The following is a 10,363-nucleotide window of genomic DNA, read 5'->3' as shown; positions in this document are numbered from 1 at the left end:
AGTATTGTTTTTAATCAGCCAAATACACATAAATTTTAAAAATAATATTAAAAAGTTCAAAATCATCCCTCCTTGTCCTCAGTCCTACTCTCTAGAGCCAACTGCTTTCAATACTTTTGTTTATTCTTTTATTGGTTGCCTATTTCTAAACAATATGTTTATTACATTAATATTTGATTTATCATATTTAAATGTTTTTAACATTTATTCATTTTTGAGAGAGAGAGAGAGAGAGAGAGAGAGAGAGAGAAAGCATGAGCCAGGGAGGGGCATAGAGAGAGGGAGACACAGAATCCAAAGCAGGCTCCGGCCTCTGAGATGTCAGCACAGAGCCCCACACAGGGCTCGAACTCACAAACCGTGAGATCATGACCTGAGCTGAAGTCGGCCACTTAACTGACTGACTGAGCCACCCAGGCACCCCATGATTGATCATATTTAGACACTGTCTATTGCTTTATGAATAAAGCAGTTTCAAGTTAGAAAAATAAAACCCTCATCAGATTATTTAGTATAGAAAATGTGATATGGCGGGGCGCCTGGGTGGCGCAGTCGGTTAAGCGTCCGACTTCAGCCAGGTCACGATCTCGCGGTCCGTGAGTTCGAGCCCCGCGTCAGGCTCTGGACTGATGGCTCGGAGCCTGGAGCCTGTTTCCGATTCTGTGTCTCCCTCTCTCTCTGCCCCTCCCCCGTTCATGCTCTGTCTCTCTCTGTCCCAAAAATAAATAAACGTTGAAAAAGTTTAAAAAAAAAAAAAAAAAAAAGAAAATGTGATATGGCTATAAAGGGGTTGGAATCGTCATCCTCAATTCTTGGGGGGGTGTGATTTTGCCCTCCCCCGCCAAGGAACATTTGGAATGTTCTGATGATGTCTGGAGATAAGCTGTTGTCACAAGTAGGTAGAGGTTACTGGTATCTAATGGATAGAGTCTATGGATGCTGCTAATGATGGATGTTGCAGGACAGCTCCTGCAACAAAGAATCATCCAGCCCAAAATATCAATAGTGTTAAGGTTGAGAAGGAACTGTAGATTAGAAGACCTGTAAAGAGCCAGGGGGAGGGGGACAACACTAAGATTAGCAACTGTAGAAAGCCACTACCACTGCCAGAGCCAGTGGGTCAGTGGGAGAAGGCAGTGCTAACTAAAGCCATCACAGGAAGTAACAAACCAGGTAGGATGGCCTGGCAGTATCAGGGAATGCTCGGAGGAAAATAAGGACATAGAAGAGAAGCAGCTACTACCAGAGATGTTGCCCAAAGCAGAGAGAACGGGAAAGAAAAATATCCTGGCTTCTCCTTGGGAGCCCTCCAATCTCCTGGCACTTCCATGGGTTGAACTTAGCCGGAAGCCAGTCATTAAGGTCTGGGAAGCATAGCTCACAGGAATAGCCTTTGCAATAGAAGCCCAAAAGAGTATGAATTAGAGAGCAAATAGGCATATTCCCAGCACACCTTTCTATCATGGAAGATGGTGATCAAGCTCTGATGGTCACTTCCTTGCTACCCTCCTCCTCTGTCTCTCTCCATATATATATGGAGAGTATGTAAGTATGTACTCCATATAATACTTACATATATATATATACATATATGTACATACACATATATATGAGTATATGCTTATATACTCTCTCACTTCCCTCAATACCATCCTCTCTCTCTCTCTCTCTCTGTATATAGATAGATAGATAGATAGATAGATAGATAGATAGATATAGATATAGATATATACATAGAGAGAGAGAGAGAGAGGAAGAGAGAGAAAGAAAGCACACGAGGGACAGGGAGAGAGGGAGAGAAGGGCAGTTTGTTGTCACAAACTGGGTGGAGATACATCTATATCTCTAACAATTTTTATTTAAGTTTATATTATATTTAGATCATTAAGAATGTAGAAATATTGTTTACTCATTATTGTTAGTCATAATGTAGTGAATAATGTTTATTCATGTTATAAATCTTATTAATCAGTTATGCTTTCATTTTTTACAGCTTTTTGTTTTTCTTAGGATATCTAGAGTTAAAATAGTCTCTTTTTTGTTTGCTTAGTTTTCTATGCATGTATCATGAATTAGTCACAAACTCCCCCTTAGGTCTATAAGGCTCCCTTAATATTTTGTTTGGTACCTTTCTTCAAATGCATTAGAGAGTCTATCCATTTCTCTTTTTCTTTTCAGTGATCTCCTTCCTGTGATCCTCTTTCCCTTAGGTATATCCTTTGAATATATCCCTCAGTTTCCATATATTTTCCTTTTAGAGAAACTTTACCTCTTCTTACTCTGTCTGTTGGTATCTGTTAATTATATTACTGTCCCTAATGAGACAGCCACACAATAAATAATCACTCTCTTTCATCTGACCTGTCCCTGTCCCAGAATTAGTGGTAGTCGCAGGATGCTTGTGCCAGTCTACAGATGGGAAACCCTGGACTTAGTAAATCAAGTCCAAGTGTCTTGCCCGTATTACTGTGGTAATAGATAATAGATAATAGATAATAGACACTGCTGGTGCCCTGCCCTGAACCCCTGTATTGTGCTGCTGCCCCAACCTCAGCTACTGTAAGTGTTGCTGCTAATGGCTCAAACATGTGCCTTTCCCTGGAGAACAGAACTGTTCTTGGCCAATGGGAGCCACCTTATGAGGAGACTCCCGGGAGGCTATATCTTCCCTCCGGGCATCATGCAGCCAATGATTCACTGATACGGGGGATACAAAAGCCGAGCCCCCTCGCCTCAAAGAGGACAACTCTGGTATCATTCACACTCCAAAACTCCCCATGAGATCAGGCGTGAGTCAGACTTCAGCTGAAACCTCATCTTTGTTTAGCCACTTCCCCCACTCTATTTGCTTCCCTTACCTTCTTCCAAGTTTCCCCTGAAAGCACAACTTCAATGAGTGTCTTGAATAAGAACCCTGCCTCAGTCTCTCTTTCTGGAAACCCAATCTAAGACAGTGGTGAACATCAGACACTTTTGGGCTTCCTAGCATGAATTCTCCCTTCCTGATAGCACCAGAGCTCCCTTTTGGGAGATGATCTCCCCGCCCCCCACCCCACTGTGAACAGTCTTGACAGGAATGAATCTAGGTACATGCTCTGCCATCGTGGAAGCTGCGGGGGCTTGTGGATGTTCCTTCCATTAGACCCTCCCTCTCACTGCTTTGGTACAGCAGGCCCAGGCATGTGATCTAAGTTCAGCCAATTTGATGTTCTCTCCTGGGATTATGAATCTTGAGTGAATAATACAAAGATAGAATGGCTCTTTGAGGTTCATTTATTCCATTACAGACTTCTGCGAGCCTGTTTCTCCTTCACAGTCTTTCTGTGCCTTTTAGCTTCCAAAACCTTCATTCCTGCCCATTTTCAACCTATTTGGTTAGCCTTTTGTGAGTACTCCAAATCATTCCAGTAATTTCCCTTTTGTGTAAAGACTGTCACCCAGGTTCTTTTGCTTATCACCAAAAGAATCGTAAGTAACATGATTATCTAAGGTCTTTTGCCTAAGTGCAAGGTGAAAATAGATCTGGGACAGGACCATTAATTCAGAAGAGGGTAGACACACAGGGCTTTTGAGCTTGGTGAGTAACAGCCTACCTGGACAGCTCTCCTGGCTTCAGTGAAGACGCAGGAGTAAACAGAGCATTTCTCAACTGGGTAAATTATACTTTGATCCCATGTGAGATGTTGAATTACTCTCTTTGAGAAAGTTACTGTCTGGCTTTCAGCATCCAAATATACATACACCTCAATCTGAAACCTCCCCTCAGTTGACATTTTTCTTTTTCTCATATGTTGATGCCTTTCTTTCTTTTTTCTTTTTTTAATGTTTGTTTATTTTTGAGAGAGTGCGCCAGTGGGGGAGGGGCGGGGGGGGGCACAGAGGATCTGAAGCGAGCTTCATGCTGACAGCAGTGAGCCCGATGCAGGGCCTTAACTCGAGAACCGTGAGATCATGACCTGAGCTGAAGTAGGAAGCTCAACCAACTGAGCCACCCAGGCACCTCTCCATTTCTTTTTTTTTTTTTTTTTTTTCAATGTTTTTATTTACTTTTGAGAGAAGGAGATGGAGAGAGAGAGAAACAGAGAGTAAGCGGGTGTGGGGCAGAGAGAGATGGAGACACAGAATCCAAAGCAGGCTCCAGGCTCTGAGCTGACAGCATAGAGCCCGAAGCGGGGCTCCAACTCACCAACTGTGAGATCATGACCTGAAGTCAGACGCTTAACTGACTGAGCCACCCAGGTGCCCCTGTCCTCCATTTCTTTTCTTCTATGTTCATACAACAATCCTGAAAATAGAACAATTCGAAGGCATGAAGACAGCTGTACTCCCTAATAAAAATATCTTCTGGAAGAAAAGAGTTTTTCTTATGAGTGGAATTTTCCCCCTAAATTGTTCAGTTTTTGGATTATAGGGAAGGAAATGAGCTCAACAGAAAAACCAAAATAGACACACATGATTCCAGAAGAATATAAAGACACCCCTCTGGTCTGAGTTACCAGGCAACTGCCTCTCGAAGGATGCTGTCATTTTGATCTCATAGAATAATTGGGTACTTGAATTTCTAATTCAAGAAATCTTGGGGTAATAAATTTATCTTTAATGATTTTTTAAAAGTATAAGCAGAAACCTCTCTCTTTCTTGGCACACATGTTTCACCGTTTTTGTTTTTTGTTTTTTTTTTTTTCCTCTACAGTTTCTTTGTTGTGTGTCTTCAAAGCAAACATTTTCATCTGTTTGGGATGTTTTTGTTGGATCCTGGTGAGAGCAGGGCTGAATGGAAGACCACTCAAGATACTGATTTCTAGCTGCTTCAGATTCTGATCTTATGGTCAGTAACATGTTTTATCCACAGGAAGCAAAGAAAAAATTGCACATAAACATCACCTAAAACAACCGTCATGGGAAACTCAGCTTTATGCCTAGAAACAGTGTCCCTGCACATAGGTAAACAAATGGTTATTGGATAAAGAGCTAGACAAAGAAACAGGCACATAGAAGAGTGTTTTCATTAATATTTGGGAAAAAATAATCCTTCCAGGAACACAGCTGTCTGTTCAGGTAGTTGTGTATAAAATCTCAGAATAGAGTTTTAGGGAAAAATGCATACTAATTTTCCATTTTCTTTTTGACTGTACTGTAATATCTTACTTTTTACTCATTTTTTCATGACTAAAATCCTAATTTGTGCAAGGGTTTCTGCTAGACATGAGTCTACTCCAGTGGAAGAGTCCACAGTCCCAGCCTTCAAGGTGCCTTCCAGAGATGGAAAGAGACATGTCAACAACTCTTGACCTCAATGATATAGGAGTGAAAATAGTAGGACCTACTGTCTGTGCCATTACAGTGGCCTGCTACCTAAGGTCTTTCAAAGTTATGAAATATATTATTTCTAGTGTGAGCCTGTTGTACTTTCTCAAGGTTCTCGGCTACAAACAGTGGAAAGTAACTTAACAGAAAAGGAACGTGGGAGAAGGATATCAGGGGAATCATGTCGGCATGGCCAGGCATGGGAAAGGTGTGGCCTCAGGGGTTCCAGGGGGCTGGGCATCAGGAACCCAGGTAGAGATCACATCCAGAAGAGTGTACTCAGTAAGCCACTGCTGCCTACGAGGAATGACCTCCAAACCATCTCCACCTCCAGGTGTCACTCACTCCAAATTCTAAACTGGGAGAGAGTACCCGGGTGATCCAGAATGTTCAGGCCCTCTGCCTGTGTTGGGGCCAATCAAGGGGGCCTGGGTCCTTTGGGAAGCTGCCACTATTTTCACCAAGACCACGCACGTGGGGGATTTCCTCAAAGAGTGATCAGTGAATAGGAAATTAAGATTCAATTCTAGAAACAAAGAAAGAAAGCCAAGTGTCTACTACATGTATTATTTACCATTGAATCTCAAAATCTAGGTATAGTCTAGACGCAACAAAGATAATTCTTAGATATTAGGGGAGAAAGTATCTATGGAAGAGTGGAGGTAAAATCATCTACCTCAAACCTTTTATTTTATAGTTAAGGAAACTTATGCCTTAGGTGACTCACTTTCTACTGTTACCCAGCTAGTTCTCCTGGGTCTCACTCAGGTCTTCAGACTTGGACTGGAACTACACCACTGGCTTTTCCGGGTCTCCAGCTTGCAGACAGCACATCACGGTACTTTTCAGCCTCCAAAATCATGGGAACCAATTCATTTCTAACTTCAGATATACATACATACATACATACATATATACATATACATATACATATACATACACATATATATATACATATATATATACATATACATACATATATATATAAATATATATATATATATATATATATATATATATATATATACACACACACATATATCTCCTATTGATTCTGTGTCTCTAGAGAACCCTGACTAATACAGCATCCTTGCTTGGCTTCCTCTCCTTCCCCGTCCTGCTTCATTCACTTTCTAAGTGGCTTTTCCTAGAAACATTTCCTTAATAAATCACTTCCACATGAATATGCATCTCAGAGCCTACTCTAGGGCACCTAACCTTCTAGGACAATTCTCCAAGTCTCCCCCTCTTCAAGGCTACTCTGGCCCCTCCCATAGGATACCCCACATCTTCCCATGATCTAGTAACTACAGGGTTAATGCTTGATCTAGCAGGGGTCCTCATGGAACCTGTTCCTGGGCTATGACCAGAATTTGCTCTGCATAGTCATTGCCTGGGCCATGGCAGTTGTTACATATTTTGAACACCAACCCTAGGCCTATTTAAGTGTAAAGGCTATATAATAGAAAAACTAACTAGAAGGTCTGTTCCATTCATAAAACCTCCCAGTTTTCAGGAAGACTTAATACATAGGGGAGGTCCTCCTAGCCATGTTTGAGCCACATGAGCCTGCCATTCTGGCCACGATTGATTGGACCAGGGATAGACACCTCACCCAAACTGGGCCAACCAGGTTCTCTCCCCAGAAACTTGATACTTGAATTGAGGGACAGAGGGCTGGTATTTGTTGGGGCTGAGTCATTGCAATGGCATCATCACCCTAAGGGAAGGTTCTTGAACACCTGGGCTTGCCCTATCCAGGGCCTGAATGTTGAACTCTCCCATTAGTAGCTTTCCAAGAAATTACCATTTTTGCTTACATTTTCCAGAATAGCTTTCTGTCTCCTGTAACCAGAAAACTCTTAACTAATATCCTATAATAACATCTGGAATGAGCAGTACTTACTTGTCTTGTTTGCAGCCTCCAGCACTTAGCATGATGCCAGCATGGATTAGGCACTATCCTAATAAATATTTGCTGCCTCAGTAAACAGCTCTCTGTTTATTTATCGTGTTATTGTTTCTGTAGGAAGGAGAAGAGCACTTTATATATATGTAAATATACAGGCTTGAAAATGGGAAAATTTCATCAACATCACTCGAGTATGTGTGATCTCTGGTGGAAAAACAAATTTAAATGCCTCCTGCTTGTGTTCATACTTTTTCTTCATCAGAGTTTCCTTCCACTAATTAGCCTATCTCACGACCTAGCTTTGTTTCCTAAATGTGACATAGTTAATATACTAATTGGTGTTAAAAAGCTTTAAGGTTAAAAATCTTTTTTAAAAGATTTTTTTTAAATGTTTATTTATTTTTGAGAGAGAGAGGCAAAGAAAGAGGGAGAGAGACAATCCCAAGCAGGCTCTGTGCTGTCAGTGCAAAGTCCGACATGGGGCTTGAACCCACAAACCACGAGATCATGACCTGAGCTGAAGTTGGACACTCAACCAACTAAGCCACCCAGGCGCCCTTAAGGTTAAAAATCTTAACCTGAATTTAGGAGGTCTCTGAAATCACTCTCAGGTTGGTGAATGTGTACTCAACTGTTGCTGAAGTAAACCATTCGGGCACCATCTCTGACTTTCTTAAGTCACTATTCAAACTTACTCCGTTTCTTTTCTTTCTTTGTTAACTCTATATTCTACACCTCCCACTACTCATTTTTGATCTCCTAAGTTAGAAATTGTAGCAACTGCAGGTTAACAATTTTCCCTAGGGGCACCTGGGTGGCTCAGTCGGTCAAGCATCTGACTTCAGCTCGGGTCATGGTCTCACAGTTTGTGAGTTTGAGCCTCACATTGGGCTCTGTGTTGACAGCTCAGAGCCTGGAACCTGCTTCGGATTCTGTGTCTCATTCTCTCTCTGCCCCTCCCCCATGTGTGCTCTGTCTCTCTCTGTCTCTCAAAAATAAATAAAAATGTAAAAAAAAAAATTAAAAAAAATAATTTTCCCTAAATGATGAGAAAATGACTGTGCTCAAGATACCGTCTTTTATACTCTGCTAAAATGAACTAGTCCTGTCCCTCTCTCTCTCTGCCTGTCCCCTTCTCACACTCTGTCTCTCTCTCTCAAAAATCAACAAACATTTTAAAAAATTTAAAAATGAATAGAAAATAAATAAAATGAACTAGGTCTTTAAGGAAGGGGAAGTAAATTTGGGAATATAAGTTAACAGGTTAACCATACATGCTGTTGAGAGAGAAAACCAGAAATTTCATCTCCACAAATCAGGTTGATGTCATCATCGTTGCCAGAGAATCAGGCCAGCAAGAGGGTGTTCTCTGGTGCAAAACTGGTTTTGTTTGTAGTGGCTTCTGCTGAATCATCAGTAACAGTCAGACAACATGTGCGTGTCAACAGCAACAGTCAAAACAGGCAGAAACACACAGAGGGAAAAAAGTTGAGTTCTATCTCCTGCTTGTCAGCAGACCTAGTCTATAGTTATTTTGAAGTAATTTAAAATTTCAAGCAAACAGAATAAGCCTTTAAAGGATTTGTAGGTATTGCTACTTAATCAGGAAGTCTGGGCAAGCCAGAGGCTTAGGAATAGAGCATATGGACCCAAAGAAAATGCTTTTGTGTGTACAGGACAAGAAAATGGACTTGAACCCATAGGAACTGGGAAATGTTTTCCCTTTCTGCTATTTGAGAAAGACCTGTGACAAAGGTGTCACATGAACTTAAGAATAGAAAAGTTTATGAAAGACACCTTAATATCTGAGGGTGTGACGGCTAATAAGAAAGAGGCCTTCTCATCATGATTCCAAAGCATTACCTCATTCTGCCCTAGGGTGATTCCGCTGTACCCATCAAAGCGGAGAAACTGTCTGAACATGGGGAGCACACCCACTAACACTCCTGTTTATTAACTCTGGGCACACGAAAACAAAGCCAAGTCCTCACCCTGAATATAGAAAAGCTGAAGACAACAGGCTCTTACTCACAATCTCTCAGTTTCATCCTTGCAACAGTGAGAAACAGCACCATTTACCGAGGGCCTAAATGTGCCAGACATTCTGCTAGGCCATCATACATACTGTGTCACAAAATCTTTGGGACCACTCAGAAGGCAGATATTACCTCCACTCTCTGTTTTACAAAAGAGGAAACTGGGTTTTGAGGTAACTGACTTGCCCGTGACCACAGTAGGTGGAAAGCAAGATTGCAACAGAGCCTTGTCTGTTCCAAAAGCCCAGGATCTTTGCTACAAGGAAATACCTGGAAAAACCAGGAATTGGCTGCCCCTCTAGGCTGCCCGAAGATTTCCATAGCCAGTCCTTCCCTTCCTCGTTACTTAGTAGCATTTCCTTGCTAAGTGTGGTCCCCAGATCAGCATATCAGCCTCAGTATCTTCTGGAAGCATCCTAGATATGCAGAAACTCCGGTGCCACTCCAGACCTACTAAGGCCGAATCCACCCTCTAAAGTTGGAGGACTGATCACCTTCCTCGCTGGCACTTTAATAACAGACTAATGATTCTGTGGCAGAGAGGAACGCTGAGAAACAGTTTCTGTGCCCTTCATCAAACCTTTGACTTTCAAAGTGTGTTCCTTCTACTGAAAAGGGGGGGGGGGGGTGTTACTTCTACTGACCCCTTGCCAGAACAGAAATCTCCGTGAAACAAGCAGGGAAAAGAAGTAAGGGAAGCATTTCAACAGATTCTGCAGGTAAGGCTGTGGGCAGCTGCATTCAGCACCTGGGTAATACAAGGTAATGCTAAATATTAACACCTAAGAAGATTAGTGGAGCTTGCAGGAGGAGAGTCTCACTGGGTTAAAGGTCATTTGCTCACAAATCTCCTCAGTTCAAGGGAACCTCAAACAGTACTTGTAGCGGGGGCCTCACAGTTAAAGTGACCTCCTGTGGGGTATGAGTTCTGCACGGTGGTAACCAGTTATGGGAACTAGGCCTAACGGCACTTCTCTTGTATAGGGGAGAGTGGATGACCATGCCCTTTGGAGAGAACAAGGGATTACTAGGCAGAGGAAATTAGTAAAAGAGACAGAGTAAATATGAAATAGAGTGAAGAGGCTGGTAAATAAACTCAGGATGGAAG

Source organism: Leopardus geoffroyi, chromosome C2 (assembly GCF_018350155.1).
Source record: "Leopardus geoffroyi isolate Oge1 chromosome C2, O.geoffroyi_Oge1_pat1.0, whole genome shotgun sequence".
Lineage (NCBI taxonomy): Eukaryota > Metazoa > Chordata > Mammalia > Carnivora > Felidae > Leopardus > Leopardus geoffroyi.
This window is presented reverse-complemented; position numbering follows the sequence as displayed.